Source organism: Ahaetulla prasina, chromosome 2 (genome assembly GCF_028640845.1).
Source record: "Ahaetulla prasina isolate Xishuangbanna chromosome 2, ASM2864084v1, whole genome shotgun sequence".
NCBI classification, from domain to species: domain Eukaryota; kingdom Metazoa; phylum Chordata; class Lepidosauria; order Squamata; family Colubridae; genus Ahaetulla; species Ahaetulla prasina.
In genome coordinates, this window is record NC_080540.1 from 276,139,607 (window position 1) to 276,161,693 (window position 22,087).

General features: G+C 39.9%; 1 long non-coding RNA gene across 1 annotated transcript in view; it reads right to left on the reverse strand.

Moving 5' to 3' along the window:
* Positions 1 to 12,094: 12,094 nt before the first annotated feature.
* LOC131191523 (uncharacterized) overlaps positions 12,095 to 22,087 on the reverse strand; it is a 30,244-nt gene continuing 20,251 nt past the window's right edge. Inside the window, exons 2-3 of the long non-coding RNA XR_009153527.1 lie at positions 17,797 to 18,777; positions 12,095 to 15,032 (exon numbers count right to left, since the gene is read on the reverse strand). This is a non-coding gene — a long non-coding RNA (uncharacterized LOC131191523). The remainder of the gene's footprint in view (positions 15,033 to 17,796; positions 18,778 to 22,087) is intronic.

The following is a 22,087-nucleotide window of genomic DNA, read 5'->3' on the forward strand; positions in this document are numbered from 1 at the left end:
ATTCTGCAGGTTTCTCTTTTGGATTCTGATTGTTCCTGTGGAGTCCCAGGTTGAAAATTCCTTCTCTAAACTATCCCTTGATACAGACAGTGTCTCCAGTCCACATAGCACCAATACAATTTATAACAGCATCCAATAACTTTCTCCATTGCCCACAGATCTGCCTTATTACATGTTTTCTTTATAAGGCAGATGCACCTCTTCTCAGTATTATACACTGGGAAAGGAGTAGGAGAAAGAAAGAAGGAAGAAGATTTAACCTTCAGATGATGACAGCCTAGTTCCAGATATGGCATCTTACCCTGCTACAAGCCGAAAAAAAGCAATTTCAATTTTCATCAATATAACTTCTAAATCACTGAAACAATGTAATTATTCTGTTTTCTTCCACACTGATCATATGTCCAGCTCTGGCCATTATGCTCAAAGAATATCTTTGCTATCATCTTATTAGTGTCACTGCATTTGCATTCACATAATTATCTCAAAACATTTTTTAAGAAGATGCTATTGCTATTTGACATGATAACATAGCAACTTTAGGAAGGATGAACAAGCTCTGATGTTCATGAGCTGGATTGTTAATAATGTGTTCGATTGCCAGGACAAATTGAAGGAACACTCCTTTCATTGTGATAGTGCCATAGTTGTGGAAGAGCACATTTCATCATTCTTCCTTTGTTGTTCTGTTGATTTGTTTCGTCTCAATACTTTTCAGAAATGAAACCTTGGAGGTCTTCTAATCCAACCCTCTGCTCAAGCAGGAAACCTTATTCACATTTCAGACAAATGGTTGCCCAATCTCTTCTTTAAAACCTTCAAAGTTGGAGCACTCACAACTTCTGGAGGCAAGTCGTTCCACTGATTAGTTGTTCTGTCAGGAAATTTCTTCTTAGTCCTAGGTTGATTTTGTTCTTGATTAGTTTCCATTCTTGTTCTGCCTTAAGGTGCTTTGGAGAATAGTTGATCCCTCTTTTTTGTGGCAGCCCTTTAGATATTGGAACACTGCTATCATGTCATTCCTAGTCCTTCTTTTCATTAAACTAGACATATCCAATTCCTGCCACTATTCTTTATATGTTTCATCCTCCAGTCCCCTAAACATATTTGTTTCTCTTTGAATACCTTCTAGAATTTCAACATTTTTATTTCATGATGACCAAAACGGGATGCAATATTCTAAGTGTGGTCCTACCACCTATTCTAAGTGTGTGCCTATCATCTATTCTACATGTGGTCCTATAAAGTAGTATTAGCACTTCACACAGGGGTGAAATGCTCCCGGTTAGGACCGGATCGCCCGATCCGGTAGTGATGGCAGCGGGTGGTTTGGAGAACCGGTAGCAAAAATCCCTGTCCCCCACACCCCGCCCCAGCTGAGCTGCACAATCACCAGAGGTTTTTTTTTTAACTTTTAAAAGCATTTTTTCTTTGGCCGAAAAATGCTTTTAAAAGTAAAAAAAAAAGACTCTGATGATCGTGCGGCTCAGCTGGGATTGTCAGAACCCTTTAAAAGCATTTTTTTAACAACCTCTTCGGCCAAAGAGGCTGTAAAAAAATGCTTTTAAAAGGCTTCTCTGGCGATCCCAGCTGAGTTGCCTGATTGCCAGAACCCTTTAAAAGCATGTTTTCTACAAGCTCTTCAGCCGAAGAGGTTGTAAAAAAAAATGTTTTTAAAAGGTTCTGGCAATCAGGCAACTCAGCTGGGATTGTCGGAACCCTTTAAAAGTTTTTTCCCTCTGACGATCCCAGCTGAGTTGCCTGATTATCACAAGCTTTTAAAAGCATTTTTTTACAACTTCTTCGGCTGAAGTAGAAAAAATGCTTTTAAAAGTTAAAAAAAAAAGTTGGCCATGTCCACCCAGTCACATTAGCCCCCCCCCAAGCCACACCTACAGAACTGGTCATAACAAATTTTACATTTTGCACCTAACTTCACATATCCCTCTAGTAATACAGCCTAGGATGCTGCTGGCTTTTTTGGCAGCTACAGCGTACCGCTGGATCATATTTAAGAGACTGTCCACTAGGATTCAAAGATCTCTCTTGCAGTTACTACCATTGAGCCAGGTACCACCTATTCTAGTGTTGACAACATCAAATACCATTTCTCTCTCTCTCTCCCTCTCTCTCTCTCTCTCCCTCTCTCTCTCTCTCCTCTCTCCTCTCTCTATTTACACACACAGAGAAGGAGAGATGGGGGGCAACCTGTTATGGGTAAGAAAGGAAGAGAATATCCTGATGGTATGAAAAGCTGCAGCAAAGTTTGCTTGCTGGTTTTTGTAAAATTTAAACACAAAAGTGTAAATGATTTCCCAACAAGGCAGGGCAGCTTGGAACTGTAAAAATACCTGAAGAATTTTATGTAATAAACATTGCAAGAGTTTTCATCCCTGTAAGTCCAAAGGAGCCTGCTAAATCTCCTGTTCTGCTTTAAATCCTATTTTCCACCATCATCTTTCATTCGTTGAACCAGTACCTCATTTCTCTTTATTAAACTGTCTCCTCATTCTGATTTTCATCAGCCTCTCCATCCGATACACTCACGTGTATAATAATTTCATATATATAGGTATTTTACATATCTAATTATATATGTATAACTACGATAGCTATTATTACTATCATTCAAGTACAAATTCAAAACATCTATGTTTAATGTGATTAGTGTGCCTACTTCATTTGATTCAGGCATTAACTGTTGCTGATGGAAGAATTATTAATTCTTCCCACATTGCATCCTGCTTCTGCTAAGATGATGCAGACACCACAAATATTTGAAGTCTATCATAAAACCACTCATCAACCACGTGCCTCACTATGAAAGTAACAATCCAACCTCTCACAAGAGAAGCTGTGTAAAAACACTATTTAGATGAACACAAATACACTACAGCAAACCCTGAACATCAGAAAAAACAAATAGATCATCTATCTTCCAACAAAATGGATATCCACGCAACTTCATCAAAAAGTGCCTGATTACTCAACCCAATTTAGCAAATAAACAGAAGCTGTGACAAGGATAATGTTCTTACCCAGCCTTCGCAAGTAGTGATAAGATGTTTATTTGCAAGTAAAACAACCCCTTTTTATAACAGGGCAGTAACAGTCTTTTATCCAAAGGGATAAACAAAAAATCAAATGTAATTAGTCCCAATAAACCTGGGTTTATCCAGGAAATCCGAATTGCTTGCTGTACACTAGAAATGAACAGTTGTCTGCAAAAATTGGCCGTTCTCAAACCCCTCCTATTTATTTCTCAGCCAGGGTGGGGGTGGCTATCATCTACATCTACCTCTCCCTGAGAGCCAGCTTATTGCTTTCCTTTGCCCTCCTCTCTTTTCCTCTCTGCTGTATGCGCATGTGGGATGGGCCCCATCTGTTCCTCTTGGTCATTCAGCTCAGGTCCCGAAGACAGCTGCCTCTCCTTGTGAGGGAGGCTCTGCCTCTGATGCTGTTTCCTTATCGGAGCCTTCCAAAGGCTCCAAAGCTGGACAGGCTCTCCCTTCCCCCACCTCCTCATCTGACTTTGCAGCTATTTCTGCTGGCAGCCAACGGGCCACAACAGATAGCATGCATCAAAAACATCAACATCTCAAAAACCATCAGTAGACTGTTATAACAATATGGCATCGCTGTAGTACACAAACCAACTAAATCCTTCCAAAACATCTTAAGTAAATGAAAAGGCACCCAGAATAAAAAACAGGAACCATCTACAACATACAGTGTAAGGCTTACTTACACTGCTTACTTAAAGCTACTATATAGGACAGACAGGCAAAAGACTAGTAGAGCGCATCTATGAATACTAACTAGCAGACATGATGATACTCCTTAATTTCACAACTCATGGACAGATTTAACCATAGTTTAAACTGAAAAACCGTGAGCATCCTAAACCAAATCAAGTCCAAAAATGCTAGAGAATTCTGAAAGCCTGACAGTCAGCCCATAAATAGACACACAGAGATAAACAATGTCTACATACCATGTCAATCAAAAAGCCAAAAAGGAAACAGAAAGACCATCTTACATCTTCATCAGCAATCAACATCCAGGTGAACAGAGATTAATACCAAGATTAATATTAGACCAATAATCAAGAAGCAAATCAAGGAACTACCAATTCAGACAAACAAGCTAACAGTAAACAACAATCCAAAGAACTGCCATACAGGATGTAACTGGACTAGTTGTTTGTGAGAATAGCTGGCTGTCAGTTTGCTCTCCCCCCCACCACCACCCAGATCGGGAAAGTCTAGTAGTTGTTGTTTTGTCAAATCTCCTTGCAAGTCCCGTTCTAACCTCTCAAGATTTTTGGAAATGGAGGGGGGAGGTTAATTTTACTTACAGCTCTCTTGCCAGCAATGTGCTCCTCAATTCTTGGTTGTTTTACAGTTTTCACTGGTGGGAAAGATGCCGGGCTGGTGCCATGGCATTTCTTTGTTTTTCCCATGCTTTATTAGTTCCCAGCAAGAACAAAAAACTTTTGTCAGCTGTTATCTTCTCCAAAAAAATTAGTTAAATAAAAAAGGATCCAATGGGAGTACTATAAATTGATAAAATAAAATAAAACCAAGAGGCGATCCTGAAAACATGCTCCCCTAAGAACTGCCAAGATCATTCCCACCAATACTGACAAAGCAAGCCACTAGTATATAAAAACCCACTCTCTACTAGTACTGATAATGTTCCCTAGTTTGGTAATGAAATATGTGCAAGAAAACAATCAAGCTTAGAGAGCACCAAGGATTCCACACTAAAATAGTTTTTGTAAATGTTTCCCCATCTTTTGAAAAACAAGAAAGATTATGGTTTTCCAACATAGTTAAAAATAAAAACTATTTATATCCCACCTTTATTATTTTTATCAATAACTCAGGATGGTGTACATATCTAATATATCTTCCTCCTCCTATTTTCCCTACAACAGCAACAACAACCCTAATCAGTGGGTTGGGTTAAGAGAGAATGATCGGCTTAACATCACTTAGCCAGCTTTCATGCCTGTGGCAAAATTAGAACCCACAGCCTCTAATGCCTTAAGCACTAGACCAAACGGGTCTCTAACTAAAAGGCTAAAGATGCCATTAAAAAAAAAATAGCACTGACTGAAGGAGGCTGGTTTTTTAAAATTTATTTATTAAATTTTTATGCCATCCATCTTGCCAATCTAGGTGGTTTACAACCAAGTAAAAACAAGATAAAACATTAAATAGTAAAATAAATATTAAAAGTAAAATTCACTTAAAATTAACAATGATGGCAAGGAACGGAGCAAGATGGACATGGAGTGGAAGCAGAATCTTATCTCAGTCCATTAGCTACCTCCAGTATGTCTTCCCCCATTAAGGTGCCAAGCCAGTTGGCAGAACCAGGGTTTCAAGCCATTTTGGAAGGCCTAAAGGGTAGATGCAGATGTCATCCCAGGGGCATGATATTCCAGAGGGCAGGAGCCACCTTACCTAAGAGGATAAGGTCCTCCTTACATAACATAACATCAGAGTTGGAAGGGACCTTGGAGGCCTTCTAGTCCAACCCCCTGCCCAGGCAGGAAACCCTACACCATCTCAGTCAGATGGTTATCCAACATTTTCTTAAAAATTTCCAGTGTTGGAGCATTCACAACTTCTGAAGGCAAGTCGTTCCACTTATTAATTGTTCTGTCAGGAAATTTCTCCTTAGTTCTAAGTTGCTTCTTTCTTTGACCAGTTTCCACCCATTGCTTCTTGTTCTACCCTCAGGTGCTTTGGTGAACAGCCTGACTCCTTCTTCTTTGTGGCAGCCCCTAAGATATTGGAACACAGCTATCATGTCTCCCCTAGTCCTTCTTTTTGTTAAACTAGACATACCCAGTTCCTGCAACCGTTCTTCATATGTTTTATCCTCCAGTTTTATCCTCCTTGAGTCAAGCGTTTTTCATTTTATTGGCAGCAGTATGGAAATGATTTGCCGTTAGCCTACAGCCCTTACTGGGAGTCTCATATTGAACTCTGCATCTGTTTAGCTTTGTGATGTCAGTCAATTTTTCGCAAGATGCTGTCACTTGCTGTAATATGCCTGAATTTGTAGAAACATGTAAATGTGAACAAGATTATAGTCTTTGAATAACCTATAATAAATAGAAGTTAGTCAGAGGTGTTATTTGACTGATTTGGTCCAGTCCATGAAAACTAGTTGTTAAATTGTCACACATATTACAGCTAAGCCAAAACTTCACCGTTTTTCTGCTTTGCCCAGACAAGCTAACTTATCCAGGCAAAGTAGAGAGGAAAATGCAGAGCACATCTGGCAAGGATTGGAGGTTTTATGTGTACAAAGTCACAGCCCAGATAGAACTAATCTACCCAATTTTCCAGAGAGATAGCTTGTCCAGGCAGAGTGAAAAGAAACACCATTATATTAATTCTAATTGTATTGAAAATACAAACCAACAAATAAAATCTAACAAATAACTTCTACTGATTTATTTTAAACATAATTTTTTAAAAAATTAAAAACTCAGTGTGCATAATTGTGATTTATTGATTAAAAGTTCTCCCCAATTTTATATGTCCATAAGAATATTCAGTTCTATATTAACCCAGTGCTAAGCAATAGTATGGCCTGTGAGGAGTTTATGCATACTACTATTAGTAGAAGTATGCATAACTACTATTAATCTTCTCATCGTTCCCATCACCCATCTCCTTCCATTTATGTCTATAACTTTGTTGCTTGTATCCTTATGATTCATACTGTAATAGATTGTTTCCTGATTGCTTAATTGTAGCCTACGGTTATCATTAAGTCTTGTATCATTAAGTGTTAAATTTGTACCCTATGACTATCATTAAGTGTGGTAAGTGTTGTACCTTGATGAAGGTATCTTTTATGTACAATGAGAGCATATGCACCATATGCTGTGTGTCCAATCATATTTGACCAATAAAAAAAATCTATTCTATTCTATTCTATACCTAGCAAATACTTTTAAAAAAATATGCTTTAATTGTCTAAAAATGTGTGAAATCAGCTATATTAAGAAGGGAAAAGTTAAGAAGCCTCTCTAAGCACACAGCATCTACAGTGAGGATGAATATCAAGCTATTTCTTCTATGTTCTCAGTTCTCCAAGCAAGCAACCTGATCAAACTTTTTGACCTTTGCATTATCAAAAATTGCCATTGCACTCAAAGGAAATTCTTTACATGGAAGATTTCTTTTGTCAGTCCTATAGTTCCAAACAAAAAGTGGCTACTGAATTGAAAATAAATTGTGCTCTTTAAAAGATGTATGTGCTGTTCACTCACTTGCTATTTCTCTACTTGTGTTTTGCATGCTTTGAACAGCTGGATCGGCAGGAGCTGGAGTGAATGACAGGCGCTTGCCCCGTCATGCAGCTGCACTCGGATCTCAAATGCAGGCTTGCTGATTGTCAAGCCAGCATCCTAACCACGTGAGCCACTGCACCCCATATGTGCTGTTAATATAATAAGAAAGGTCACACCTATTTATATAGGTTTGTAGCACTGAAAGGTTTGAGAATTCCTGCCTTACTGCTGCTATGACTCACTCTATTTCTGATCTTTGTTGAAATAAGTCAGCCTTTAAAGGAGGTGTAGGTATGACCTGTTCATTAAATACTTTGATATTTCCCATGCTTAAAGGCTGACATGATGAATTACTGTCAGAACCAATTGTTGCCTTCTTTAAATAATACCTCTGTGATTTGTTTGATCAACTGTAATCTTGGAGGGGTTAAGGTACTTCTCAGATGCAAAAGAAATTTACATTTACCAGCACAAAAAGTTGAAAATTACTCATCCCTGGTGGTTCTTTTAAATCTAGGGTTTTTTTTACAACAATGTAATAGAGGAAGATAAAGATGGGCCATTACCAATATAACATCAAAATGCCTCCAACACTGCAAAGCTTTGTTTTATATGTATATTTTACACTGAAGAATTTGGAAAGATTTGGCAACAATCTGAAAAGTTTAAGGACATTCCACCCCAAAACAGTTACAGCAGGGGCGGGTTTCAAAACCCGTCGCTACTGGTTCACTCGTAGGTGTGTGCTTGCAATGCTTCTGGCATGCGCAGAAGCTTCTGCGGATGCACAGAAGTGTCCGGGTGGATGGGCGGAGCCCCCTGCTGCCGCCGTTACCAGTTCGCCTGATTGGGGCGAACCGGTAGCAACCCACCACTGAGTTACAGTGAGAAACAGCTAGGATAAAATTTTCGGACTGCAGCTGGTCTTGGTGATCTAGGGCATTGATCTCTCTGGGAGATATAAAAAAATCAAGATGTCTTTCATGACTGCAAAGTCCTATCCCTTTTTAAATATGTGTTGTGTATGCAGGACATGTTAAAAAGGGGCAAGACTTTGGGTGTGCAGTCATGTCATCATCATGACTTTTTTTGTTTCTCATTGCAAATGCACCTTACCCTCCAGACCCTGCTTAAAAATACGAGTACAGCATTACTTTATTTAATGAATGATACTCCAGACAGGATATTTCTTACAAACTAATTTACTTTTTTATTTTTTCGGGGCAAGTAGTCAGACACACTTTTGTTTAATTGCCAACTTTCCTGCCCTTCTATTTTCTAAGAATTACCTATGTGGGTTCAGAAACCTTTGTGAAAATAATGAACTGTTGTGGGGAAGTTTGTAGTTTCCAGCATGCTATCTATTTCCCATGTACTATTTATTGTGATTAAAATAATCCCAAAACCTAGAGGGTTTCAGAACTACCTTTCGTGGTTCCCTTCTGGTAACAGCCAATCACAACTTCTGGTAACAACCCATCACAACCGTTTTGTCAGGAAGCCAATTTGTATCCACACAAAATGCTCCCTGAATTCCCACGGTGGCCACTGGCTGAACAGGGTGCCTTTTCCAAATAGACACCAATTGGATTCACAAACCACACTTGACTTATTTTAATCATGGCTTACTAAACAAATAAATTGGCTGGGTTTCATACATCGCATTAAGGTACGATAGTTTCATTGGGTTTGGTTTGACGTGCATGGACTAGCAACTGCTCTTCAGAGGTCCCAGCAAGAGTCTTCCTTCAGACTTCTGAATGAATCTTGTGACTTATCATGCAGTGAATGTGTGCTAAACTTTGGTCTTTTTGCAATAGTCTTTCCTGTGTCTGAGACAGGATATGGAAAAATCCTGGTCTTAAGCCATTCAGATTTATAAAGTTAGTGCCAAATCCTTGGACCAGTGGTAGGATTCAGACGGTTCTGTCCAGATTGTGTGAACCGGTAGCGGGGACTGTGGGAGGCTCCACCCACCCACCTGGACGTAATGCGCAACTATTGCACATGCTCAGAAGGCCATGTGCATGCGCAGAGTGGCGCATGCGAGCAAAGTGAAAGCATGCGCTCACATTTGCGAACCAGTAGGGAAGGTAAGTGAATCCCACCTCTGCCTCGAACTGAATCTGAAATCAAGGTTTGTGCTACCACAGTGGGACCTGGCAAGATGCATTCTGTGTCTGTAGTTTTTTTGTTTTTGTTTTATTTTGTCAAGAACATATTAAGTAATATATATAAGTATAAGCATGAATTGAATACATAAAATAGATGCAAATAGAGGAAACATTAGGACAGGGACAGTAGGCACTCTAGTGCTCTTATTACTTTTTTTTCTTGGTTACTTTTTGAGTTCAGCCTGACCTCTAGTGACTTTATGAGCATATCCATGTACCTTTCTTGGCAAAGTCAGGCATGATTTGCCACTGCCGTCTACTGAGGTATATTTTAATCTCCCTGATCTAATCAACAGTCTTGGTATTTCCTGGATGCCTCCCTTTCAAGTATTAACCACCTCCAGCCTGACTCAATTTCCAGCCCAAACAAGGACACGCAAGAATTGCCTCCGGCTGAAATATCTATACTGTTTTCATATTTACCTGTACATTTAAAAGAGAATAAACCACAATAATTGAAACATAAGGTTTGGCTCCATCTCTTGTCAGGTGGAAATAGTAGCACTTAAACTGTTAATTTTTCCTGAATGCTAGTAAACCATTTTTCCTAGCAAGTTCCACTTCACTGGCAATAATAGGATTGTCACTCAAAGTTCTATCAACAATGATATGTATCTTTTCTCAAATTGCTTTTGGTTCTTTCTCTTTCAAGCTGTTTTGGGATGAAAAACTCTTGCATTCATTCCATCCCCCTAATAATTTTAACCATCTGAATGCAGACCCCAGTATGAACATGTGGATACTGTAGATACAAATAGTATGTAGTTAGAAATAATATTTGCACTTCTAATGTGCATTTATCCAGAGGACAGCTTTCAGGAGTAAATGAATTGCCGAGAAAGGGAGAAATAAAAGGTAAGCTGCAATCCTGACATATTCTCATTGTAAGGTAGGAAGAGTTTTTTTTTAAAAAAGAAGATATCCTTACCAGATGATCTGGAAATACCACTGGTTTGAAATGTTTATAAAGGTTTGTAAATGTTTATAAAGGTTGTGCCAAAGGGTGATGATAGATTCTTTCTGCTCATATCTATACTTATACAGAATTTGCTCACATGGTTTGAAATGCCTCTTTACTTTGCTTGTTACTCAGCTAACTAGCAGTATAGGCTGAGTTTTAAACTCTTTTTTGCTATAGTGTAAAGGTGTAGCTTTGTGTTGCATTGTTGTTAATCCACCACTTCTCTTCTTTGATGGAGAAACAAAAGTACTTAACCTGCCCTCCAGATGGGTTAATTTATGTTGTCCACAATCAAAATGTTGTACTATAGCCACTTTTATGCAGGTCACAGGGTTCAGGAGATGTATAAGGACACATTTAAAGGTACCAGGATAAGCAATTGAGAAATCAATCAATTAATCAGAATAGAGTTGGAAGGGAACTTGGAGGTCTTCTAGTCCAACCTCCTGCTCAAGCAGGAGACCCTTTACCATTTCAGACAGGTGGCTGTCCAATCTCTTCTTGAAAACCTCCAGTGATGGCGAACCCACAACTTCTGATGGCAAGCTTTCCATTGGTTAATTGTTCTGTTAGGAAGTTTCTCCTTAATTCAAGGTTGAATCTCTCCTTGATTAGTTTCCATCCACTATTCCTTGTCTGGCCTTCAGGTGCTTTGGAGCAGGGGTCTCCAACCTTGGTCCCTTTAAGACTTGTGGACTTGTGGAGTTGAAGTCCACAAGTCTTAAAGGGACCAAGGTTGGAGACCCTTGCTTTGGAGAATAGCTTGATCCCCTCCACTCTGCGGCAGCCCCTCAAACACTGGATTCAGATCATTAAGGTCTTCCAGATGGTTCTCAGAAAATCAGGGTTCATCACAGGTGAGCAGGATCAACTGTTCTGCTCTTCTAAGCATGCTCTTCCCCTAATGCATGATCTCAGTTGCCCCAAGATAGTTACTGAACACTGTTGTTTTTGGCAAAACCAAGTGTTTGGCAAGTCAGGCTTACAAAAATGTATGCAACTGGTTTGGCTGGTTACGTCTAGGTCAGTTAAACTCCTTTCTCTCCAGAATGAAACTCTTCTTTCATTCCAGTCTTGACTGCTTCAGAATGTATAAACAACAGAAGCAGATAAATCAAGAGTTCCACAGATACACTTACCTTAGGCGACAAAAAAAATATCCCCATCTGTTAAAAGAAAATGGATCTTGGTTTTTTATCTCCAGAACATTATTACTGCACCAATCATATTGAATTATTATTATTTACCATAGCATAATAATTCCCAAAAGCTGGAACCCTTTTCCTCACAAATGAGTGGAAGAAGTCCTGTTGTATTCCTTATTGGTGATCATGTTGATGTTATCACACTTGGTTATGTGCTGTACTTTGCGGGTGTTCCTTTCAAAGCTTGGATGATGTATAAGTAGCCACTCTGAATAGGAAAATAGGTGTGTCAGTTGAATAGTTCAAAACCTGAACTATAGAGCAATTAAGTTAAAAGGTGTGGTAGCTCAGCCAAGGTTGCCCAACCTATAGTCCCTTAGAACCTCTCCTAAAGTTGCCATCAAAATGTATGCCATAATGAGATAGAATAGGGACATTATGAAATAATTTGGAGTAACCATATTCCCATTAATTTAAATCATTTTATTTTGACTAGGCTGGCATATTATTTCTCAGCATGCATTTGAAAGCAAATGATTGACCTGAAATAGATTCCATGTCTCTTTGGGTAAGATTTTGTACTAGTTGTAGTGCCTTTCTACTTTTTCTAACACTTTCACACATGCAGTCATTGAAAAAGAGCCTGAGTTTTAGAAAGACAACATCACATAGAAATTATGTTCAGAACAAGGCCAGACTATAGCAAGAAGAACTGATGGCAGGTGGATCAAGGCAGCCATAAAATGGATCCATCTTGTTTTAGGTCTCTTTTGTGGATGCTTTCTATCAAATGGATCCCATTTGATAAAAAGCATCCACTGAAGATACCCAAAGCAAGATGGGTCAATGATATCAGCAAGTATTGTTGGCCCAATTGGCAAAAGAAAGCTCAGGACCGTATTGGTTAGAAACATGCAGAAGAGGCCTTCAACCTGCAGTGAATAGACAATGGCTAAAATGATGATGATGATGACCAGTATCAGCTTTTTGTATTCTTTTAGGACCCTTGGTATGTGTGTGTGTAAAAAATGTCAAGAAGTGTACATTTATGACCCAAAACCTGCTCTCTCTTTTTTTTCACATCCAAAATAAGGATGGAGTTTCAATCATTTGGTGTGCTACCTTGTTCACATTTTTACTTCTCTGCAGACACCACACATCTTCCCACAAGTGTTAGATACTCAGAGGCCCAATAAGGCCCTCTTTGCCAAGCATTTTTGTCTCCCAAATGAGAAGAAGTATTCTGGGAAAATTATACAACCTCGAATGACTACTCGGGAGCACCTGACACAATGAAGACTCTGGTCGAGAATCATTAGAGGGGCCACAGTGGTGTCACTTCTCGTGATAGAAGCCCTACTCAGCAATATAAGCAGAGGAGTCCCAATGCAGATAAACGCGCTTCACATATTGCAATAATTTATATTACCATTTAGAGTTCCTCCAGAAAAGCCTACAGGCTTAAGGTGCTCATTTCCCAATTACCTAAAACACTTATAAATGCAAATGAAAGAAAGAGAAAAGAATAGATATGTTAGCATTTATGCTTAGATATACATTACAATATAGTTTGCAATAAAAAAGCAATGAATAGAATTAAAAGAGAAACAGAAGGAGCACAACTCTGGAGGGACAACTTCGGCCAAGCTGCGCCTGCTCAATCTGTAGACAGACCAAAGGCAACATATGGATGGGAAGCTTCCGCATATGGAGTCTTCTATATCAGGGGGTCTCCAACCTTGGCAACTTTAAGACTTGTGGACTTCAACCCCCAGAATTCCTCAGCCAGCAAAGCCACTTCAATTCTGGGAGTTGAAGTCCACAAGTCTTAAAAGTTGCCAAGGTTAGAGACCCCTGTTCTATATCATTAAACTATGGTTTGACTGAAAGGTTTAAAAGTGGGGTCTCTTCTGTAGAAATCAGAACCCCCAAACTCCCTACCTTTGATTTAGAGTTTTTAAAAATGTGTTAACGTGCACACATATGGTGAGAAGCTCTTGGGTTTTTTCCCCCCCATTTCCCAGTAATAAATGACGCTGAATATGTTGACTAGATGTATCGTGAGATTAAACATTCTGTTAAAATGTTCTGTGTCTCTTTTCAAAAAAGGAAATATTGCTAATCCATTTATAAACACAATTGTTTCAGATGATGCCTGTGATGAAGGACAGACTGTGGCTGTGTTAGAATCTGAATAGAAGTATTCCTATTTTTGATTATAAACATACAGGTTTTACAAGACCTTATCAGACTTGATTTCCAGTTAGCTAAGCACAAAATTCTTGGATTTGGTTAAGACAATGCAGTGAAAAAGCCTTCTAGCTATCTCCCTACTTTCTTTCTCCCCCCCCTCCACTTTTTTTATTTACAATCTATTAACTTGGATGCTGCCTGTCACTAGAGTATCTCCAAATGATTTACTGTACATGCCAGAGTTTAAAAACAGCAAAATGATAAAAAATAAATTAAAAGCTAAAGGAAAAATAATAAAGACCGCATATTGGAGAAAAGATAGCCTTCTCAATTACAATAATAAAAAAATCCAAATTTACAAGGATGATCACATGTGGCACTGTACAATATAAGAACTATAACAGCTTGTGGTTAGCTTTACCTTTTATATTACTCTATAGTTAACAATGATTTATTAAATAAAATACAACTATATAGGTTTGCAAAGCTAAATCATGCCTTACAAACCACAATGTCAGGGATCAAATAGTTTAAACTACAATCAGTTCAGCTCACTGTCCAGTTTTCAGCAGTGCTAGGATCAGGCTCAACCTAAGATGCAGGTTAGAGGAAGTACTCATTACAGATGGACTGTGAACTGCATGTACCTTGACAGTGTATGCAATATCGAATGTCTATGGAGATTCTTAAGTCATCCAGGTCATCGTTGTCTCCATGGTGCTTTTTTCAAGAGGCAACTGGACTTTCTGGTTTTTCTTTGAAGACCTTTCGCTTCTCGTCCAAGAAGCTTCTTCAGCTCAGGATGTATGCAATATCATGACCACATTGTGGAATCCAAACCAAGGATGCCTAAGTACCTGATCAGACTCAGAAACAAAAGAGGACTCAATCCTCACTCCAGTGTTTCTGCAGGCTAAAAAAAAAAAAGGAACCATGTATATTATTGAGTTCTTTTGAAGACATTCAGACTGAATATCTGAATTTGGGGCATGCAATCCAGATATTCCAGCCCATATTCATGGCTGCACCATGGCAAAAAGATAAAGAGGAAATGATGGAGTGACTTTGGATTGGTAAGTCACCCAACTCCAGTTTTAGTTCCGGTGGTAGCTGTAGCCAGGAGAACCTCACCCAGTTGTATCCAACATGCCAGTTATAACCGTTCCTAGAACATGAGACTGTTCACAATCATCCAGGCTTTAATCTCCTCTTGATTGCAATGTACTGTATGGCTACTGCCCCTGAAATATAATTATAAACTGCAATTAGTCCAGATTGTTGAGCCCATTTAAATTACTTTTGCAGGAGCCGTGCTTGTAACAGATGGCTTTCAGGTACAATTCAAGGTTTTGGTTGTCACTTTCATGGGTCAGGGGCTTGGATATCTGTGGGATTGCCTTCTCCCAATAACATCTGCCCACATCATCATTACATTGTATAGGCTGGCTTTTCTCCGTATAACCTTGCTTTAGGAATGCCATATCTGAGGATGCAGAAGGATGCCTTTTCTATTTTCTATGGAATGGCTTTTCCCTTGGCCACTGTTGGGCAAGTTTCCCTTTTAATATCTTCCTTGTTTCTATAGACTGTTAACAGCCCCTTATATATTTATATCATCCTTATATATTATAATATATCGGTGGCTATAGGATCTAATGATATCACTATTAACTAGGATTCTCAGTTCCCAGATGTTCACGATATATTACTCTCACTGATGGAAGTGTATATCCTCTAATCTTCCAGATTACAGGGATGACTCAAACAGAAAATAGAGACAAGGGTGTGTTATGCAAAAGGTGCCTCTAGGACAAGGATTTTGTTTAATTGGGAAGTCCCAGCCATGCTGATAATGTGCCACAAAAGGGGGGATTTCTAGAAAAGGATTTTCTGGATGCAGGTACCCCTTTGTGCATTCTCAAAGTACAGAAGTTATCAAATCTGCTTTGTGATTTCATGTTAGAAACATTTATATGTGATGCACATAAGAAAGAGGCAGAACTTCAATCCAAAAATGTTTTGATCACACTCTGTGGACACTTCAATACTTTTAAGTCAAATATTAGTGATTTAATAAGGTAGTCCAGCTAGTTCCCCTAAGGAACTTTTCCCCCAGCTTTATACAGAATTGAGGCAGGCACAAAGGGGAAATAAATAACGTCCTTTACAAAAATAAAAAAAAATATTGATTATCATGTTATGAGTTGTTATATCCATCAGGTTTGGTGCATCATTGGGCCCATGTTCTAATTCATGCACTGGCAGCCACCTCCAATGAACCCTAATCTAAGATAGATTGTATGTACTGTATGACTTCATATGAAAAGAGTCTTCCCCTCTTCCTGCCCTCAGAAGATACGGGGCAGGGGATGGCTAATCCTCTATCCAAACCGGATAGGAACTCCTTTTCCAGAGACTTCCTCCTGCCTAGTATAACTGATGCTCCACTTACCAACACTGATCAGAATGTTGTGATAAAAGTACTTTTCAAACACAAAACAAAGGGTGGGAATGGGGAATCCCTCTGCTGGACCAACAGAAAAGGGGAAGCCAACTTGTGCCGTGGTGGCGCAGTGGTTAGAGTGCAGTACTGTAGGCTACTTCTGCTGATCACCAGCTGCCAGCAGTTTGGCAAATCAAATCTCACCAGGCTCAAGGTTGACTCAGCCTTCCATCCTTCCCAGATGGATAAAATGAGGACCCAGATTGTTGGGGGCAATATGCTGACTCTGTAAACTGCTTAGAGAGGGCTGTAAAACACTATGAAGTGGTATTAAAGTCAAAGTGCTATTGCTATTTCCTTTAAATAGGCAAAGCTCACCAACGATGACGTTGCTTAGCCTCTAGCTGACCTTTTCACGACCTAATTTTTTGGTATGCACTGCAAAAGTGGCAATTTCTTCTCTGGACCAGGGGTCTTTCTCCCTGCATCCCCCTCCCCACAAAAGACTGCATAAAACTGGATCTTGACTGAGTTGAGTTTGGACTTGCTCATAGGCAAGAGTATTTCATGCTTCCATTTCCTTTGAATTTTGGAGCGATTTTTGTCTACAGTGGCTCTTGCAATCATCAAGCTTTCTTTTCTAGAATACCGATTATAAAAAAAGCATCTCTCAGAGCACCTATAAGTTAAAGGAAACAAACAATAGAACTCCTTAAACCATCTGGATTTGCTTCATAAACTGCTCATCTAGAAATAATGAACAGCTAAAACAGCCACCATCAAGGTTGCAGAAGTATGGGATGTCAAAAACATCTATGACTACATCTATACTCTGGGTGTCAAACTTGCGGCATCACGTTGCCATCACATGATGTCTCACAATGTTTTTTCCTTTTGCGGAGCTGGGGTGGGCATGGCCTGAGCATGACACATTCAGCCCACGGGCCGCCAGTTTGACACTCCCCTAATCTATACAATGAAAGCTCCCTCTATTTTTTACATAAGTCCGTCAAAGTGACAGCTATATCTCCTGACTTTTTTGACCCCCAGTTTTCATAATTAGGAAGTGCAGGTGGTTACAACAGCCCTGAAAAAAGTGACTTACGACCATTTTTCCTCACAATTTTGCAGGATTCCCATGGTCATGTGGTCAAAAATTCAGACGCAACTGGCAACCGGTTTATATTCATGACAGTTGCAGTGTCCCATGGGTTATGTGGCAGTGGTGGGATTCAGCCAGTTCGCACCACTTCGGGAGAAACTGGTTCTTAACTTTCTGAGCAGTTTGGCAAACTGGTTGTTGGGAGAAATTATTAGGGCAGAGAACTGGCTGTTAAATCCCACTCCTTATGGGATCACCTTTTGCTACAAGTCAACGGGGAAGCCAGATTCGCTGAACAACTGGGTTACTCCCCTCTCAAAAGGCAGCGGTTCACTTAACAACGGTGGCAAGAAAAGCTGCAAAACAGGTCAAACCTCACTTAAGGAATGTCTCCCTTCGCAAAAGGAATGGAGGGGGAACCGGACGTCGCACTCCACTGCTGTGGTAAGTCGAGGATTACCTGTGTACCCCTTTCTTTTCTTAACTGCTGGACGATTTTCCCTCCAGAGAAGTAGAAAGTCTTGCTCGAGGTGGCTCTTTTCGGAAAACGTGCGCTGCTCCCCTGCGCGGGTAATACTCTGGCCCAAGGAAGGCGGCTTTATCCTTGGGGGCGTGGGGGGGGGGGGAACGCAGGCATGATTCCGGGTACAACGTGGAGCGCCGGCTTGAGAATCACCGGATTACATCAAAAGCGAATCACCTGTTCCTTCCTCCGAAAGCATTCAAACAAAGTAAGCCTGTGCGATTCCATCTCCCGGGGCTGCCAGAGCCCCGCCCAGCCTAACACACACACGCCTGCCTGAAAAAGGAGCGTTAGCCCCAGCAGCCGAGCTTAGGGGAGAGAGAGAGAGAACGAACGAACGAACGAGAGCTTCCCTCCTTTTCTCTTCTTTTCTTTTCTTTCTTTTTTTGTTTGGGCTGTCGGTTGGAGCGTTTCTCTGCTTATCCCAGCCAGGTGGTAGACTTGCCGCGGAGAGGATAAAGCCAAGTGGCTGATGGAAGTGAGCTGCCTTTTCATCCCTTACCGTTCAGCATGCACAAGCACGAGTCCCGGGGCTTCTCGTAATTCCAGGGGCCTTGCCTGTTCCTGACCCCCCCGAGGTCTCTTTCTCCGGCACAGCGCCTGAGGTGGCGCTGGAATTTCCTCTCCTAAATCGCTGCCTCCCCGGGAGGACCCCTGTGAGTAAACTCTTGCTTTTTGAACTCCGGTGTGGGAACCGCACGCTTTAAATGCCAGCTGCTCTCTTTTTACACCCCCCCCCCTTTTTTTTTTTTTTGGATAAGGCTGAGTTAATGTACAGGAGCCGTTTTTCAAGGTTGCTCCGGATCAGCCTGCCAAGTTTCACTTGCTCTCTGCCTTTGAACTACGGTGCCCTGGAGCAATCCAAATTGAGGGATATATCACCGTTTCCAAAAGGCTGCTCGGTTCTTTCTGTGCTTGCTGTTGTTAAAAAACAAGAAGTACAAGAATTATGTGGGCATTATTCATTTTAATACCGGTTTAGATCAGAGGAACATGCTGCCTTTGGGTTACAGACAATGTGGTTTTTTAAAAAAAAAACCAAAAAACAAACTATAGTGGCTGCATGGAATGTATGATATTCAGTTGTGTTACCAGTCGTTCCTTTTATGTGTTTTAACATTTTTATTGTTTTGTATTTGAATTTGTAAATCACCCAGTGTCTAGGGAAGTAGACTGCTGCCATAAATTTAAATAAAATAATTAAATATTCATTCTTTGCTTTTCAGTAGGCTTTATTGGTGCATGGGAGTCTTGGATTAGGCAAATGGTATTTTATGCTGTCCTGTATGTTAGAAGTTGGACTGTAATTATCCGTAAGCTTCTGTGGAAACAAATCTTATTGAATTTAGTGGGATTTATTCCTGGATAAAGAGGCCCAAGGTCAGATGGCAAAGCTTTTAGAGGGAAGCAATTAGATGCAAGCCTGCAGGTAGGGACAGGGAGCTCTGATTTTTATCTATCACCTGGTTTATAGGGATAAGTAAATCATCAATGAAAAAAGAACTTTAAAATCTCTGGGAAATGTTGCCTTTAAATTGTGGGTATTTGTTCCAAGCGTTTCCGTAGTAAGTGGATACAATGGGACTTAGCAAAGTTGCTAAAAGTCACACTGGATTCAAAGCCTTTATTTTTGAGATTATTTATTATTTTTATGTAGCAAATAGTATTTCATTGATATTCCACCTTTCCTCCACTAAGCTTAAGGCAGCATGTAGGAGTGTCTTCTTTTAAATTAATTCTTGCAATAACTATCCAGTGAGGGAAGCTGAGCTTTTGCTGCACGGAATGTGGATTTTTGCTCTGAATGGCCATTGGGTCCTTGGTATCAATATAATAAAATCTCATTAATTTTAGTAAAGATACAACATTGTTGAAGGCTTCAGATAGTCAGGTTTTCACCAACTTTCTAACAAGAAAAATAACTGTCTATAATGCTTTTTAAGAATGTGTTATGTAGAGAAAAAGTTTGTTGTACTATGACTTGCCTTCTTTTGCTTTAATTTAGATTAGGCTCTGGGTGGTTTCTGGATTAGTGCATCTCTTCTTTCATCACAATGAGTCTATGGAAGTGAAATAACCCCTTATCTAGGCCCTCTAAGCATGGTTAAAAGCAGGGCCACTGAAACCCAGTGCACAAATTATGTACTGTGCAAGGGTACCATGTGATTGGGGTGCAAGTTGCAATATTAGAAATAACGCTGGGCAAGGGCACATAGAATATTATAAAAGAATTGGGGATGCTAAGTGGAATTTTGCATCAATATTCCTAGAACCCCCATCAGGGCCACTGGTTAAAGGTATAACTTGAGAATCTCTGGTGCCCTCTGAGCTTGGTTGTTTTCTTGCAGACGTGTGAAATAAGTGGTGCAAAGAGGCATGCAAAAATATATATAAGAATCAGCCTGACATATACTGTGTAACTTTATAATTCCCCTTAGAACTTCCCCTATATCTGCTTCCTCTACAAGAAGGGGTGGGCACCATGGCAACTTTATGACTTTAACTCCCAGAATTCCTGAGTCAGCCATGGTGACTGAGGAATACTGAGTGTTCAAGTTCACAGGTCATAAAATTATTATAGTTGCCCACTCCTGTTCTATAATCTAGTGCCTCAGTCTGGCACTGAGATTGTCATCCATGTGGAAGAGGTCAAGTTGGGAAAAGCCCATTTAAATTATTAGTTCATATAATGGCCCCTGCTTCATTTAAGCCCTTTCAGGATAATTTTTGCAATTGAAAAATAACAGGCAACACTAATCTACTGTATAGTACTTACCTCTATTGCTTATTTGTACCCTATGACTATCATTAAGTGTTGTACCTTATGATTCTTGATGAATGTATCTTTTCTTTTATGTACACTGAGAGTGTATGCACCAAGACAAATTCCTTGTGTGTTCAATCACACTTGGCCAACAAAAAAATCTATTCTATTCTATTCTATTCTATTCTATTCTATTCTATTCTATTCTATTCTATTCTATTCTATTCTATCAATAATGGAAAGATTATGAATAATTTGCATGGAAGTTGAAATTGATCAGAGATTGGGAAAACAGCATAGAAGCCCTAAATACTGTAGATTATTTCTTCCTAAACTTACCATACAAAGCTCTTTCCTGAATAAAATTAGAATCTTGTATAAGATTTATGTTTCTCCCTGAACATTATATTCCTGAAAAATAAAATCATAATCTTGAGCTGGTCAGGATTGAACTCCTGGCTGTGGGCAAAGTCAGCCTGCAATATTGCACTCTTAACTACTGCAGCAACCAAGACTCCTGTTACCACTAGAGCTCCTACATTGCACTTGTGCCTCCTATATTTCTTACAACATCTTTGTGGGGTTTTGAGATAGTGATTGGTCACCAAGTGAGCTTCCTTATTATGGGTGAACATGACCTGCATCTCCATATCACATAGGCCTTTAGGCATGCATATCATTGTAAATGCATAGGCTCCCCATTTTTTCAAGCAGTTAAACAACAAATGTCACAGTTAGTGGGCAAGTGCATGCAAAGCCAGGAATTATGACTTTAATGTCCTCTTAAGAGTATGCAACATATACAGGTGTGTGTGTGTGTGTGAAATGTTTGGAGGAGGATGAATTATGATATAATTGCAGGTGAATTGAGAGTGCAGGTAGTTGAGCCAGCTGATAAAACTTGCTCCCCCTTTTCAGAATTGGCTTTTCCTGTGCACAAAAACTCAGGAAAGTATCTTCCTGCATACGAAAAGTAAATTGTACTTATGAGGAAGCTGTTCCTTCTACCATCTGTATTTTGCTGATATTTTTTTTTTTTAGAACTGGACATGATGCTTGGAGTGGAGTGCAAGTCTGACATGATCCCAATCACACTGGACATATTTAAGTCCACACATCACTCTGACACACACATAGCCTATACTTTGCACCTGGTCTATTTCTTCCCCTCCCCCCTCCTTCAGAAGAACAGCCTCCAAATTGCTGGTTTCCTCTCTCATTATTTGCAGGAAAGCTACAATTTGTGCCCTGCCACTCAACCATTTGCTTAACTGAGTAGCCAGCTGATCAGTGAGACCAGATTGCTTGGTTTCCGGAACTTTGTAGAATCATAGAACCATAGAGCTGGAAGGGACCTTGGAGGTCTTCTTGTCCAAGCCCAGCTTAACAGCAACAGGGGAAAAAACAGGTGTGATCTTTTAGTGGTCAAGGTGCTCATGTAGCCCTTCTGGTCTGGGAACTGTT